Source organism: Lissotriton helveticus, chromosome 9, assembly GCF_964261635.1.
Source record: "Lissotriton helveticus chromosome 9, aLisHel1.1, whole genome shotgun sequence".
NCBI classification, from domain to species: Eukaryota; Metazoa; Chordata; class Amphibia; order Caudata; family Salamandridae; genus Lissotriton; species Lissotriton helveticus.
The window spans coordinates 1065901938-1065917977 of record NC_136070.1 but is presented as its reverse complement, the minus strand read 5'-3'; positions in this window follow the sequence as shown (position 1 = coordinate 1065917977).

Sequence of the window (16040 nt, the reverse complement as noted above, 5' to 3'; positions counted from 1 at the left end):
GATCATCCTGGAATCAAGAAGGAACCTCTGCCAAGGAGAAAGCTGAAACTGAAGAAGGAAGATTGTCCAGCTGTTGCTCTGCTGGATTGCCCTGCTGTTGCTTTGCTGCCAAGGACTTTGCTTTGTGCTGTGTCCCCTTGCTTGAAGGAATCTCCAAGGGCCTGAGAAGAGCTGGCTCCCTGTTCTGAAGTCCCAGGAACAAAAGGACTTCACCCCCAGCTCCCCCTGAGCTCTACTGAGAGAGTTCTGTCCTACCTGGAGTGATTGGCCCATGTGTGGCACCTCTGGAAGTTGTACCTGTGTTGGGAAGCTGGAAACTAAGCTTGAGAGACTTTGCTATAGAAAAGTTATTGCATCGCTCGCTGCGGAGCGCATCCCCGACAGTGAGAGAAGATTCCCGCCGCTCAGAAGGTCGAGATCGTCGCAGTGCCTGTTGCCGCTGTCAGAGCCTTTGCATCCTTCGTTTGCGGGACGCACCCGATCGGTGTGGGAAGTCTAACATCACTGCGAGTGTTGTCGCAGAGCCTGTCGTCGCTGGGAGAGATCCCCGCACCGCCTGCTTGCAGACCGCATCACGTCGCTGCGGGAGTCATCGCCGAAGCCAACGCATCGAGGAGCTGTGAGAGAGAAGATCACCGCTGGCCCACGCATCGTCGCCCCGGAGATCGTCACACCTCCCAAGATCGTCACATCGTGCCTTTGCGAGAACAAACTTCCTACGGAACCTACGCACCGGAATCCATACAAATGGCCTTCCTCCCCATACAGACCGGATTCGTCGCAACACGCCCGCTGTTGCAGCGGGGCTGTCGCAAACGCCTCCCCAGGGTCTCAGGAGCAACGCATTGCTTGTTTTCCACCGCACCAGCTTCTGCTTTTGGAACTTTGTCCCAACTAAAAGTACTGTGAGCTAAACGTGATGCAACTGTGAACTTTTCACATAACTGTGGATTATTTTATCGCAACCTAAAGAATTTTATCGCAACCTAAAGAATTTTATCGCAACCTTAAGAACTCTATTGAAACCATATTCTTGAACTCTGTATGTTGGATTTTTGTCATTTTGGTCTTGTGTAGTTTAGATTAAATACCTTTATTTTTCTAAACTGTTGTGGAGTCAGTATGTGGTGTTTTCACTGTGTTACTGTGAGTGTTGGTACAAATACTTTACACATTGCCTCTGGTTAGCCTAGACTGCTCGTGCCAAGCTACTTAGAGGGTGAGCAGGGGTTATCTCAGAGGGTTTCCTCCTCACCCTGACTAGAAGCAAGGGTCCCTATTTGGACAGTGGTACCTACCCCTGCCAACTAGAGACCCTAACATTTCTAACATTTAACTATTAAAGTTAACCATAAAAGTTCACATACACAGGTGGAAACAATAAAAAGCACCTTAGAAATGTATATATAATTTTGTTAAGATCACATCAGAATTGATTTACGACATTTACATTTTTTTTTAAAAAGGCAATGACTGAAGCAATAATAAATTCATTTTCTAGCAGTTGCAGGATCAAGAATGCTGGTTGACATTGTCTCATGTTGGATCTTTTTAGTACAGGGATAATCCAACTTCTTCTCGGGATTGAATAAAATTTACAAAAAAACAATATATGTATCGTCGATTGTGCGGAGACATCATCGCACGGGCAATTACTTAAAACTCTCAACCAATCATTTTGTACAGGAAAACTCAAGGACCTATGTAGAATATTCAATCTAAAGTATGTTAGTAGAAACCGTTCATAATCATTTGTTATTAATCTGATATACGGTTGTATGAATAAAGTTGTCAGGGCCATATGATGTGTTTGAACTGTAGGTTTCTTTAATGCTATGGTGATTCTAATTTCGCCCAAATGGCTCATACAACTCACTTTAAGGTCTTTCCTGGACACATTAAACATGGTTTGTGGGACTTTGTAATATTCGGGATGGCCTAAATTAGACAAGAACATGTTTACATATTCTCGCCATCTTATGTGGTTAACCCCGTCAATCCCCAGTGTGTCTTTCATAACATTACGGTTAAAAACTGTCTCTTCTGAGGTCCAAACTCTGTGCCACAGAAGGACTGGCTGGATCTTAATTATGTCCTCTAAATATGGCATGGCCTGTTCTTGATGCCATATGTAAGTTGATGTGCTGTCTGAGACTGCCAAGATAAACCTAATAAACATGTTTTCCGCTAACTGTAATGGATTTACCCCAGCATAACCCCATATTCCCGCTCCGTAGGTGGCAATTGCCACACATTTAGCTCTATAAATCTGTAGCAGTTCTGCGGGGGAGCGTCTACCTAGTTTTCTGCTAAAATGTAATAAGGCCATCAGGGATTTAATAAATAGCAGCCTTCTGGCTTTAATCGCCTGAACCTGATTGAGCAAATAAAATCCCTAAATAGGAAAAGGTTTTAGTACATTCTATTGGCTTTGAGTAAATAAAAAGGTTTTTAGTTTTCTTTTTTGTTCCGGCCCTGCAATTCATTGCAAAGGTTTTAGAGCAATTGACAGTAAGACCCAAATTTGACATAAAATTAACAAAGGCACCCTTTGAAGACTGATCGGTGTGCGTGCCATGAGACCGAGTCATCTGCGTAGAGGAGTGCTGGAATGAAATGAGTTGCTGCAGCTGGTAAGTCCTTACATTCTCGAACCAAAACTGTTTATAACTCATTTATATACAAAGTGAAGAGGAATGGGGCTAAAATGCACCCATGTCTAACGCCTCTTATCACTTTAAAGTGCTTTGTGCATTTACCCCCCTTCCCGTAATGAACCCTGGCCCTTGCCCCCGAATACAGCTGCCTTAAAAATGAAATTCCCTCTAAAACCAATCACAGCTTATCGTGGATGACACAGTCAAATGTTGCTGTTAGGTCAATAAAAGTCAAGTATAACCTTTCCCTTTTAGCCTTGGTATACTTATCTAATAAAATATGTACGTTTAGACCCTGTTCTATTGTGCCCATGCCCTTGCGAAAACCATACTGTAAGTCGCTTAATATTGATTGATCTTCCGTCCATAACTGTAGCCTATCTAGCAGGACTCGTCCCACAATCTTGACTGTGGAGTCCAACAGTGAAATTGTGTGGTAACAGGCTGGGACTGCCCTGTCCCCTTTTTTAGAAAATAGTCACTATTATTGAGTCATATCAGGTCAATAAAAAACATTGTGAACAGCGTGCATTAAAAACCTGCGTTAATAGTGGTCCCCATAGTACTATATTCGATTAAAAAAAATCTACAGGGATACCATTGGGCCCTGCTGCCTTCCCCTCCTCGCTCAAGTTAATGGCTGTGCTGACCTCACTAAGGGTAAAATTTAAAGGTAGTTCTTTAAATGTTAAAAGCTGCTTGGTGTCTGCCCCCGCTGCTAAGCTAACCTGTTCTTCTAGCAGCTGATTTTTATATAGCTTTGAGAAATGTGATATCCATTTGCATTCTGTGATAGCGATCTCTAAGGTAGCTTTATCGCTCTGGGCCAAAAATGGGGCATTAACAGCCCTCCAAATGGCAGAGGGATCGCGGTTGGTCGAAGCATCATGTAAGGCTTGCCCTGTTTCCTCTTTTAAGGCGCTCTTTCTAGCCTTAATTGCCCTCTTATATTCATTTCTTGCCTTTCTAATGTCTTCCTGATTTTTCACTGTCGCATGAATAGTATTTTTAAGGTTAGAATAAGCCTTTGTGCAATTCACTGCAAAGGAGCCTGCCAACAATTCCAGGTAATTGATGTGCATTTCCTTCACCCACTTGTTTTTTCAGGGCATCCTGTGTCTGATGGCCTGGAAGATTTCAGGAGACAATGGCAGATCCCAGGACTTTCGGAGGGCGCTTTCAGACTCATGTCAGAATCATGGTCCCCTGGTACCAGAAAAGCCTATAGATTGGCTTGGCGTAAATGGGTTTGCTGGTGCCTTTGACTGGGTTACGATCCCGTTTCAGCTGATGTAGTTCAAGTTCTTAATTTTTTGACAGAAATCTTCGCATCAGGACTGGCTTATTGGACCGTTAACGTATATAGATCGGCAATTGCTGCAGGTCACTGTTTGCTAGATGGTTCCTCGGTAGGCCAGAATCTTCTGACCAAAAAACATGAGGAGTATGCGTGTTTTGAACCCTCCTCTACCAAAATACTCTGCTCTCTGGGACGTGAGAGATGTCCTCAGACTGGGTACCTCTTGGGGCGAAAACTCTTCTCTCTCTTTAAAATAATTGTCCTATAAATTAACTGTTTTACTGTGCCTTTTTACTCTTTTTTGTAAGACAGCAGACCTTACATTTGCCACATGGATGGTGGCCTTGAACAAAATTTGTGTTCTTACTGGGGTTGTTGGTCAGGGTTCTCGGTCTGGTATGTGCCAATATGTCACGTATATTTCTCCCCCTCCTGTGCGAGAACATAGGTTTTTGTAACTGTAAGCCCCCACTGTTGAGAATTCTCCAATGTTTGTTTATAATCTTAGTGACTTGGTTGGAACTGGTGTTATATGTGGTAACACAAATTGGTCTTCTTTCATCCTCTCTGTGTATCTTCTCTTCCAGTTGGCTCTCCCTGCAGTTGTTGCGGGCCCTTTTGAAGGCTTGGTTGATTATTCTTTTCGGGTACTCGCGGGTTTCCAGTTTCCTCCTCAGATCCTTAGATTGATCCTTAAAACTCTCAATTTCAGTGCAATTACGCCTCAGGCGGAGGAATTGCCCCTAGGGCAAATTGTCCCGTAGGTGTTTGGGGTGGAAACTTTGGTACATGAGTAAGCAGTTTTTCGATGTACTTTTGAAGTGTGTGGTGGTCATTAAACGGCCATTTCTGGGAAATATATTGAGGTCCAGAAAGACAAGGTTGCTGTTGGAACAGGTGCTTGTAAATTTGAGGAAATCATCCTGTAGATTTAGCCACGTCAGGAACTGTTGTGATGTTCGCTCATCCCCGTCCCAGATGATGAGGATATCATCGATGTGCCTCTTCCAAGTTCTTATATTCCGTCTAAAGGGATTATCCGGATGGAGTATCCTGGTGGTCTCAAGGTTGTGCATGTAGAGAGGGAGCCTTCAAATGAAGGAGGGAGCAGAGTCGAGTGAGTTGAACGAAGGAAAGAAGAATCATCGGGTAGGAGAGTCTCCGTGTCAGATGCGGGGGCGAGCGAGGGTGCTCTTAGTCTCCGCTGGTAAACGTGGGGGGGGGCGAGGAAGAGGAAGCCCGATAATAGGCTTGGGAAATCCTCCCCAGAGTTGTAAATAGGCTCGGAGTGATCGTAGAGGGGGGGACGGGGGGACATGCCCACCCTAGTGAAGACTCGGAACTCGAGGAAAGTGCCAAAGGGGATGAAAAGTCTGTCAGAGTTCGTTTTCAGTGAAAAACGGCAAGGAGTGTGAAGGGAAGGGGGGTCAGGTTAGGGTTAGCGCAAAGCCCCACGTTCGTGAGATCGGCAAGATGCAGCGTTGTATATTCAAATCAAAACATGTGGAGGGAGTATGAAAAGACATTGAAAGCATTCTCAGGGACAGGCAAGCACAATTATGGGATGTCAATACCCCCAAAACAGGTTCCCAGGCCCCCAAACATGTCCAAAATCAGGCAAAACAAGGCAGCCAACAGGCACACACAGAAACATGACTTATCTTGGCTGTGAGCAGCAACAAAGAAGGAATATGGCTGCTCTTCACAGAACTTTGTTAACTTTAGAATGTTACTTTTTAATTCTAAATTCTTTGCATTGTTTGCTGTTGCTGCTGTGAGTTGGCAATTAAAGAAATATGCATAATATCAGCCTCCATGTCTTTAATAAAATCAGGATTTTCAACCCACTCAACTGTGGAAAATCTGAATTGCCCTCTTATATTCGTTTCTTGCCTTTCTAATGTCTTCCTGATTTTTCACTGTCGCATGAATAGTATTTTTAAGGTTAGAATAAGCCTTTGTGCAATTATTATCGATCCACCCTCTTTCATGTTTTCTGGTCTTTCTTGCTTTTACATTTAGTGTTTCTTTAACATAGTTTGAGATAGCAGAAACGTTTTTTACAATTTCCAGATTTGACGACCTCTCGTTTAGGCAAATTAGGAACATTCCTTTGCAATTTGACACAACTTTACTAATAAATGCCTCTGGATCCACATTTACCAATTTGAGTGCATAACCGTTTTGTCTATTCAAGATGATGTTATCCACGGAGTTGGTGGAATTACCTCTGGGCTTCAGAACATTGTTTTCTACCATCACATCGATACTAATTGGAAAGTGGTCGCTTAATGCAATCTCATGTGTTGTAAAGTCCTAGATGCGGGTAGAATATCTGCTTGATACTAGTACAAAATCTATGATTGAGAAGATGCCTCGACCGTTAAAGGTGGCTCAGAAGGGGACCACAGAAGAACATAAATTATTAGCAAAACCTATATCGTGTGAGAACATAATGTCATTTAAGAGGTCACCAAACAATGTATGGGGGAAATGAGAAAAACTGGGGCCCTTTAAATACATTATTCCGCACACCCCTTTATCAGCATGGCGGCATAGGGAGAATTAAAATTACCACCCCGGATAAAACAAATCTCTTTTGATGAACAAGATTGTAAATTATGCATTTCCGCAATACAACTATGCAAAATGCTCTATCTATATGAAGGCTAATGATTTGAAAGTGCTGGTCTGACACATTTAAAACAATTTTTCCTAAATTTAGATGAGTTAAAATATATGTGCAGAGGCCGCCTTTGGCTCTCGCATGTGATAATGGGACTGCCGACGTAAAAAGGGTTTTATAACCAGTGTGTTAGGAACACGGGGATAGTCCCATTTCTATGACCATGTACCAACATCACATGATCGAGAGCATTGAGATAAAAGGTTGCCTTACCTTTATCTCGATGCTTGTTATTGCCCCGGTGTGGATTTTGCTACCTCGCTCCCTTCTTTGCTGAGTTCTGCTGCTGAGGTTTCCTGGAGCCTTGCTTTTCTGGATTAGAACTCCTTTCACGGGCTCATGAGAGATTTGTTTGTTTCCTGTCTGTCCCTAGTTAGTTAGCGTTAGTCCCGTCCCTTATTCCCTTCCCTTCCTGACCCCTTCGTTTTTGGGTATTTTCGCTTTGCTCCCCTTACTTTTTATTTTTGGTGCACAAAGCGAGCGGGGGCTCCCGTTCGCTGGGTTTCCTGGTCTTTGTTGCTATGCCCATGTAGCGGTAACGGTTGTTTGCCGCGTACCGCGTCCTGACTTGAGGAGCTGTTTTCCTCGTTATACGCGGAAGTGACGTTTGGGTCATTCCGCGAAGGGTCTGCCACTGATTATTTCGGAAGCCTCGGAGTTTCTGTGTGCCGGAGGAAGAATTCCTTTTCCCTTTTCACTGTCCTTTTTCCAGATAACCGGTAACGTTGGTTTTTTTTTTGTAAGTCCAGTATCTAGTTGTTTCTGGACCTGGATGAGATCTTTTTTTCCCCTTATGCCCATAAATTCTTAAACCGAAGGACACTGCTGATAATAGCTCCTGACTGGCTATTTAACCACCAAGAGACATCGTGTGGAGTTTTTGATAGCCCAGTACCTGAACAAAGCAAAGCCTGCGCTGTTAAGGGTAAGAGGGGTAGTGTTGTTGGGACGGTGCACGGTCATAGGAATTGGGACTTTGGGTATTTGCAGTGTATGAAGTGTGTTTTCTTTCTTTCTGTCTACTACAGGTGCAGAAGGTTGAGGAAGGAGCTGTGTCCTATCGATCTATAAAGGGTGGTAGACTTGGTGTCTCCTCTATATACCACCCTCTTTTCAGGTCCATTGGTGTGCTCATTGTATTGTAAAACGTGAGTGGCCACTGGGCAAGGGAAGGGGATTGGTGCGTGCTACGTTCCTGCAGTGCTTGGGCTGGGCAGAATCCAACACAGTGAAATGAATAGGCCCCTCCGCCCAGGTTTCTTGAAAGCTAAGAATATCAAATTTTTTCACAAAGTCATACTACAAAGTATTCATCACCTTAGATTTTAATCCCGCCACGTTCCAGAACATAAATTGGCATTTGTCTTTACTCCCTGTGCTTTGGTTATTCCCCCCTTCTTTGTCCCGCTCCTTTGATATGTAACCGAGTAGCATAATATGGGTTGGGGTAGATGCTGCCAAGATGTTCCGATCTGTGTGATTGTTACTCTCTTCGTTCATTATTATATCATTATCTTGTGGTGGAATAATGTTATTAATGGCTAGAAACATCCTTGGTCCCCTTTTAGGAAGAGTCTTCTCTAAACTGGAAATGTCAGTCTTTGTTTGGACTACTATTTATTGTCAATCCACTTACTCAAGATTGGCTAGTGCCTCAAAACGATTGTATGTAGGGAGTTTAAACCTGTGCCTATCGTGCATGGTTTGTGGTATCCTATTTATAGGGGCGATGAAAGATGTAGGCTGATAAAAATAGCCTAATGGTACTAAATTAACAACTTGCCCTAAAAAGGACTGATTTCCAACTCTACTTGGGATCAATTGTACCAGAAAGGGAGTTTTAAAAGTCAGCACTACGCAGCCTCCCGGCGAACTCATACGTCCGCTGCCCACCCAACTCACTCTCCTGGCCATCTTGAATTCTTTAAATAGCCTCTCTGTAAGGCCAGTCCTAACTCCAAGCCAATGTAATGACCTGTTCCTTGTTATCTCCCATGGTTCAACTACCCCTTTTTAGGTCCCGCGTTTGGCAGCGCATGCGCTGCATGCGCTGTCTCAGCGAGACTTAAAGTAATCTGTATGTTGGCTTCAACTTCGTGTAATTTCTCCTGCCCCTTGCGATTGGTTTAAATCTGGCATTGCTGTTGTTTTCTTGCTTTCTGTTGGCTATTGCTCCTACGGTAACTTCCTTGTAGTCCCGAGGCAGCGGTGCCTACTACATTTTTCCTCCGCTTCCTGGCACTTAATTTTCTGCAGTGTGCCATCTGTTGTTTACCCCTCCCTGAGAGACGTGTGACACCCTGCCGATAAATGTAAGCTCTGGTTGTGGTTGAGGGTGTGGCCCCCCTCTTCTCCCTCCTCGCCTTGTTTAATATCCTGCTTGTACAGTCTCCTTTGCTTCATCCGCCGTTCAGAGGCAGTTTAGTCCCGCTTAGTTTTGTTTCTCAACCCCGTGCTACATGTGACTTCTGATACGTGCCTCCTTTTTAGGTCTCGCGTTTGGAAGCGCATGCGCTGCAGGCGCTGTCTCAGCGAGACTTAAAGTAATCTGTATGTTGGCTTCAACTTCATGTAATTTCTCCTGCCCCTTGCGATTGGTTTAGATCTGGCATTGCTGTTGTTTTCTTTCTTTCTGTTGGGTGTTGCTCCTATGGTAACTTCCTTGTAGTCCCGAAGCAGCGGCGCCTTACTACAGTTTTCCTCCGCTTCCTGGCACTTAATTTCCTGCAGTGTGCCATCTGTCGTTTACCCCTCCCGGACTGACGTGTGAGACCCTGCCGACAAATGTAAGCTCCGGTTGTGGTTGGGGGCGTGGCCCCCCCTCTTTTCCCTCCTCACCTTGTTTAATATCCAGCTTGTGCAGTCTCCTTTGCTTCATCAGTACTCTTTTGTTAGTCGCTGTTCAGAGGCAGTTTAGTCCCGCTTAGTTTTGTTTCTCGACCCCGTGCTGCGTGTGACTTCTGCTACGTGCCTCCTTTTTTAATATCCTGCTCGTGCAGTCTCCTTTGCTTCATCCGTACTCTTTCGTTAGCCACTGTTCAGAGGCAGTTTAGTCCCGCTTTCTTTTGTTGCTCGACCCCTGGGTCTGCTTTGTGTGTTTAATTAGCCCTCCGTCGTTTATTACTTGCCCAAGGACACTCTCCCTTCCATCCCTCCAGGAAGGCACAAAATACTGCTGAAACATGCGATTACGTAGTTTTGTGTTTATTTCTTGAGCCCCGTCCCTTCCCTCAGTTCAAGAATCAGCACGGCGCCCACTTCACGGACGACACGCTTCATGCTTTGGAGGCATTTACATTTAGTGAACAGTAGCAACTACAATACTTGTTTGCCTTTTGATAATTTTATAAATACGTGCGTTTACCTAATTTCTAGTTGTTTACTGCTTGAACCCTGTCCCGCTTAGTTTTGTTTCTCAACCCCCATACCGCTTTCTTTTGTTGCTCAACCCATGGGTCTGCTTTGCTTGTTTAATTAGCCCTTTGTCGTTTATTACTTGCCCAGGGCACTCTCCCTTCCATCCCTCCAGGAAGGCACAAAATGCTGCTGCTAAACTTGTTTGCAATAAAAGTAGGCTGGGCTCAGCCTCAACGTGCATGAGGAAATTACATTGGCTACCTATGCGTCAACGAGCAGTATTTAAATTGCTCAGTCATGCACATAAAGCACTGTACCAAAGTGGCCCTCAGACTTCTCATTATGGTTTTAATCGAATTACTCCATAAAATGACTTACCTATTATGTGCTAAGTACAGTGGTTAGCATACTCCCTCCTAACTCTAGGAACACAACTTATCTCACAGTCATAGTACATTTAGATGCAAATATTAGAGCTGTGGCCCAGTCCAGTCTCTGCCGGTCTTTGACGGGCTAAGATGGGCCCGTCTTGGCCTGGTCTTCCCCTGGGCCGAGCCCGGGCACACCCTGCGCGCATCCCGCGCTGCGGAACCACCAGGGATAGCAGCAAACAGTCAGGCTCCAAACTTTACGGTCTCCCGCGCTGCGGGACTGCCGATGATCTTTTGAAACCCCTCCAGGGGCTGGGGTTAAAGTGCTTTGTGTGCTCGAGGGCCAGGGATAGCAGCAAACAGTCAGGCTCAAAAGTTTACGGTCTTCCGTGCTGCGGGACCGCCGATGATCTTTTGAAACCCCTCCAGGGGCTGGGGGTAAAGTGCTTTGTGCACTTGAGGGTCAGGGATAGCAGCAAACAGTCAGACTCCAAAGTTTACGGTCTCCCGCGCTGCGGGACCGCCGATGATCTTTTGAAACCCCTCCAGGGGCTGGGGGTAAAGTGCTTTGTGCGCTCGAGGGCCAGGGATAGCAGCAAACAGTCAGGCTCCAAAGTTTACGGTCTCCCGCGCTGCGGGACCGCCGATGATCTTTTGAAAACCCTCCAGGGGCTGGGGGTAAAGTGCTTTGTGTGCTCGAAGGCCAGGGATAGCAGCAAACAGTCACGCTCCAAAGTTTACGGTCTCCCGTGCTGCGGGACCGCCGATGATCTTTTGAAACCCCTCTGTAGGGGAGTGGAAGGTCACTACACGTGGGGCCTACCGGTAAGCAGTTATACAGACATGCAATGATAGACAACACACTTGCTTGGTTGCAGGGTTGGACCGGAAGCCACGAGCAACCTCCGTCCATTTATTTATAGCCTTCTGGCCACGCCTGGCCATAAGGTGATACATTTTGTGAGAGTATTTCCGGGGCTCAGCCGAGACCCGCGAAACACTAGAGCGTCACATCCCTTCCCACCTTGGTATTTGTTCTTCTTCTTTTTCTCGAAACAGTTCTATTGAGTCAACATGCATAACCAGCCAATCTCTGGCTTGGTCTGGGGTTTGGTCTCAGATTGTGAAAACTTCGCCCCCTTGGGGGCACGGGTTCATAGTCTCTCACTACTGGCGCTGGAGGTGAGTTGACATGCTCACCATTCTCAACCGGGCCTTCGACACTGTCAGATTGGTCAGCAGATTCAGAGATGGGCCCATCCCATGTCGTAAGTTCTTCAGGCGTGGGAGGAATACGTTTGAACCACGATATATTCCTGGTAATTTCTTCCCCACTCTTTTGCGTTGTTATGGCGGTGCCTTTTGTCGCCTTGACTTTTCCAGGGCTCAATCTCATAGGGAGTGCGAAACTTCCCTCCCGGCCTGCGTGTTCGTACCAACACCGTGTCTCCAGGGATTAATTTCTTTTCCCGTGCTCTCCTCTTCCTACTTGCTCTCTCGTTCGTCTTTCTCCTCCTCTCTTGGGCAGTGGCTGGTGTGTATGGTTCAGGCATCCAGTTCTCTGCTGTAGGTAGTAGGTCATGTCGGGGTCCTGCAAACATCAATGACCACGGGGATCTTTGGGTGGTACTGTGAGGAGTGCTTCTGTACTCCCTCAGAAACAGTTGTAGTGCTGTCTCTGGATCAGTCCCTTCTACCATTGCTATCCTCAGGGTTTTATTAACCGTTCTCATAAATCTTTCTGCTTCCCCATTGGCTTGGGGCCATTGGGGTGTGATCCGACTGTGTTTTATCCCTAGTTTTTGCATGAACTCTTTAAATTCGTTTCCTTGAAACGGTGGGCCATTGTCCGTTTTGACCACCTGGGGGATACCAAACATTGCGAATATTTTGCTGAGGATCGGCTGGACATTTACGAAACTGGTGGATGGTGGCACCTCAACTACAGGGTATTTAGTGTAACTGTCTACTAGCACCACGGTCACCCTTCCGTCAGGAAAACTCCCAAAGTCTAAGCTGACCCATGCCCAGGGTGCTGGAGACTGTTCTTCGGTGATGACAGGTGCAGGGGTATCCGGCAAACTGGTCAACTGGCATGCTCGACAGTTTCTCACTACATTGTCCACCTTCTCATCCATGTCAGGAAACCACACCTTTTCCCTCATTCTGGCTTTCATCCTTCTCGTGCCTTGGTGACCCTCATGAGCCAATGTGGTCGCTTGATCTTGGAGAGTATTTTGAATCACTATGCGTGACCCCCGAAGGATGAGTCCGTTGTTTGCCCTACTAAGTTCATTATGTACCCTCCAGAAATGAGACAGACGAGTTCGGTCTGCTTCACTCCAGTCACTCACATTGCGCAGGAAGTTCTCCCAAGATCCAGTGTCTATCGCTGTCTTTACTCTTGTCACGACAGCATCATTGTCATACTGGGCTACAATATCTTCTGCTGATAGTGCTCGCGGACATGACAGTTGGGACACCATATCTACAAATTCTTCGGTCTGTAACTCTTGGTCTTGAGTCTCACCCGTTTCCACCTGGGGGTGTCGTGACAGAAAATCCGCCGGGTTCTTTGCTCCAGGTCTGTAGACTAGATCCATTTGGTAATGTTGGACCTGAATGGTCCATCTCTCAATTCTCGGCGGCGGGTGGGGAGCTGTACCCTTGAACAAAGGTATCAATGGCTGATGGTCCCTGACCATTCTGAAAGGCTGTCCAGTGATGTATAGATGGAAATGATTACAGGCCCACTTCACTGCCAAAGCCTCTCTCTCAATCTGTGAATACCTTGCCTCTGTCGCTGTGAGGGCCTTACTCGCAAATGCCAGGGGAACCCACACTCCAGGCTCCGATTCTTGTGTTAATAGCGCGCCCAAACAAACAGGACTGGCGTCCACCAATATTTCTGTCTGTCTTGCCGTATCAAAGTATGCCATCGTGGTGCTGTCCAACGCTGCCTTCACTTTGTTAAACGCCTCGGCTTCTGGTTGAGACCATCTCCAGGGAGTTTCCTTTTTTGTCAGATTCTGCAGGGGTTCGGCTATGGTGGCAAGCTGCGGGATGAACCGGGCACAGTATTGCGCCATACCCATGAAGCTCCTCACTTCCGACGCGGTGGTCGGGGCTGGAGCGCACTTGATGGCGTTTGATTTCCGAGGATCTACTTTGACTCCTTCCGAGTCGAAGACGTATCCGAAAAATTCTATGGATTGTTTGAAAAACTGACACTTGTCCTTGTGCAGCGTGACTTCAAACTCAGCTAGTCTTCGGAGCGTAGCTTTGAGCCTCCTATGATGTTCTTCGCTAGTTTTGGCGTGGATGAGTATGTCATCACTGACATTCAATACCCCACTCAACCCAGACAGGATCTCTTTAATAGCGTTCTGAAAAATTTCAGCTGCAGAAGTTATGCCGAAATTTAGTCTTTTATACCTCTTCAATCCCAAGTGCGTCGAGAACGTCGTGATATAGCGGCTCTCTTCCGCTAGCTTCAATTGATGGTATCCGGCGTTTAAGTCTAATTTGGAGAACCATTGCGCTCCGTTGAGGTCCGTTAGTATGTCATCTACCGTGGGCGTGAGATGCCTCTCCCTCTTGATCGCTTTATTGGGCATCCTCATGTCGATGCATATTCGAATCTTGCCACGCTGCCGGGGTTTCTCTGCAATCACCATCGGCGATACCCATGGTGTTGGTCCCGTTACTTTTTCTATCACTCCCTGCTCTTCCAACGTTAGCAGTTCTTTTTCCACTGCTGACCTCAGATGAAATGGAATTCTCCTATGCCTCAACGCTATCGGTTGTATCGCCTTGTCAATGTGTAGTTTGACTGGTGGCCTCTTGATGGTTCCTAGGCCTTGAAACGATGTCGGGAATAATTGAAGGATTTCTTCCGTGTGTAGCGCTTTAACAGCATTGGCGAAAGCAATCAGCTTAAGGTCCTCAGCCGTGTGGCTGCCGACCAACAAGTCTGCCTCCTTGTCGATCACATGAAAAGTGGTCGTCAGCTCCTGGTCTTCGGCTTTTACTTGTACGACCATCTTCCCTCGCAGGGGTAGCGGCGTCTTGCTGCCATACGTGAGAATCCGAGCTTTTGATGGAACTAGTTTCGGTCTTGGCCGCAACGCCTTGTAATGTTGAATGCCCATCACATTGATCGTGGCTCCAGTGTCTATAACCCCTGTGACTGTCGATCCATCGATTTGGATCTGGCACTTTGGCTGTGGCCTTCGCCTCCTTTTGAGCTCACTCACAAATGATACATAATAGCACTCTTCCTCATCCTCCGTCGACGAGTCATCCAGTCGCTGCGGGTAACGGGATGATGTTCTACTCCCACTTGACGGGTGTGCATCACGTACCTCTTCAAGGGCAAGTTGTCTGACTGCTTTGGACTGTGCTTTCTTCCTTGCGGTTCCTTGTCCTCTGAAATTTCCTCTTGCACCACCCCTGCAGACGCTGGCAAAGTGGTTGAAACCTCCGCACTTGTCGCACGTCTTGCCACGTGCAGGGCAGCCATCTTGGTTGTGCTCTTCATATCCGCAGGATCCACATTGCGCACGTCGCTGTGTCCTGGTCGGCCATCTTCCTCTTCCTCCTCGATTGCCACTCCGCACGGCATCCACCCTTTCTGTCTTCACGGTCACTTCAGTGCTTGTTGAAGGGTTTATGGCAGCCTCCATCGCCGTGGCTCGTGCATCCGACAGTTCATGAGACCTAGCCAACATTAATATCTCATCCAGCGTTATGCGGGGCTGTCTTAGTATCAGCGTCCTTAGGTGTTTACTCTTGCATCCTTGAATCAACTGTGCTGTTACCTCCTTCGTTTGATCATCGTCCGGACATGTGCTTATTAGCTCTCTTAGCCGTGCATGAAAGGCATCCATCGTTTCCCCTTCCCTTTGTCTAGATTGTCTGAACTTGAATCTTTCATAATGGGGGTTCAATTGCGGGTCAAAGTGTGCATTTAGCACCTGAACAGCAGCATTATAGTCCGTAGATGCTCCGGTATTCGGTAGGTGTGAGAATAATTTGTAGAGTTCATCACCCCCAAAATGCAGCAGCAAGGATCTTTTCACCTCATTGTCCTTTTCCCTCGTTGCTGTGAAGTAGTTATTTAACCTACTCAGCCACACTGCCCATCTCGGCGCTGCTGTGCCTGGATCAATCAGCGCACTGAATGGTGGTATTGGGCTAATCTGGGAATGTGGTGATGGTTGAGCTACCGGACCTACAGCCTGTAGTCCTGCCTGCCCCGCTCCGGGGCTGCTGCCTGTTGAGCCCCTCCTGTCGCTGCGCCATCTTGAGCAACTGACATCCCTGCCGCTGTCTGGTATGCATCCGATACACCTTGTGGTCACCTGGTGTGTGATGCGCGACTGTCTTGTGGCGTTGCTAGTCACCTCCTTATCTGTTCTCTATGCCACTTGTCCCTTATCCGTTCATCATGCTGTTAGCCTCATTAAGGGAAAACACAATTTTTTTTTTCTTTGCAGGTGCCAATGCTTTATTTAATCTCCAGACGCCCACTCACCTGTGTCGTCTGTGCCACACGCTGCTTGCCGTCACTCAGCCGCCGCAGGAAATCTTTCCTTCCTGCTACGAGCACGCCACCTGCTCGACACGATCGGGGCTTCTTCTTGCGACTTCCAGCGCTGGTGCAGGCC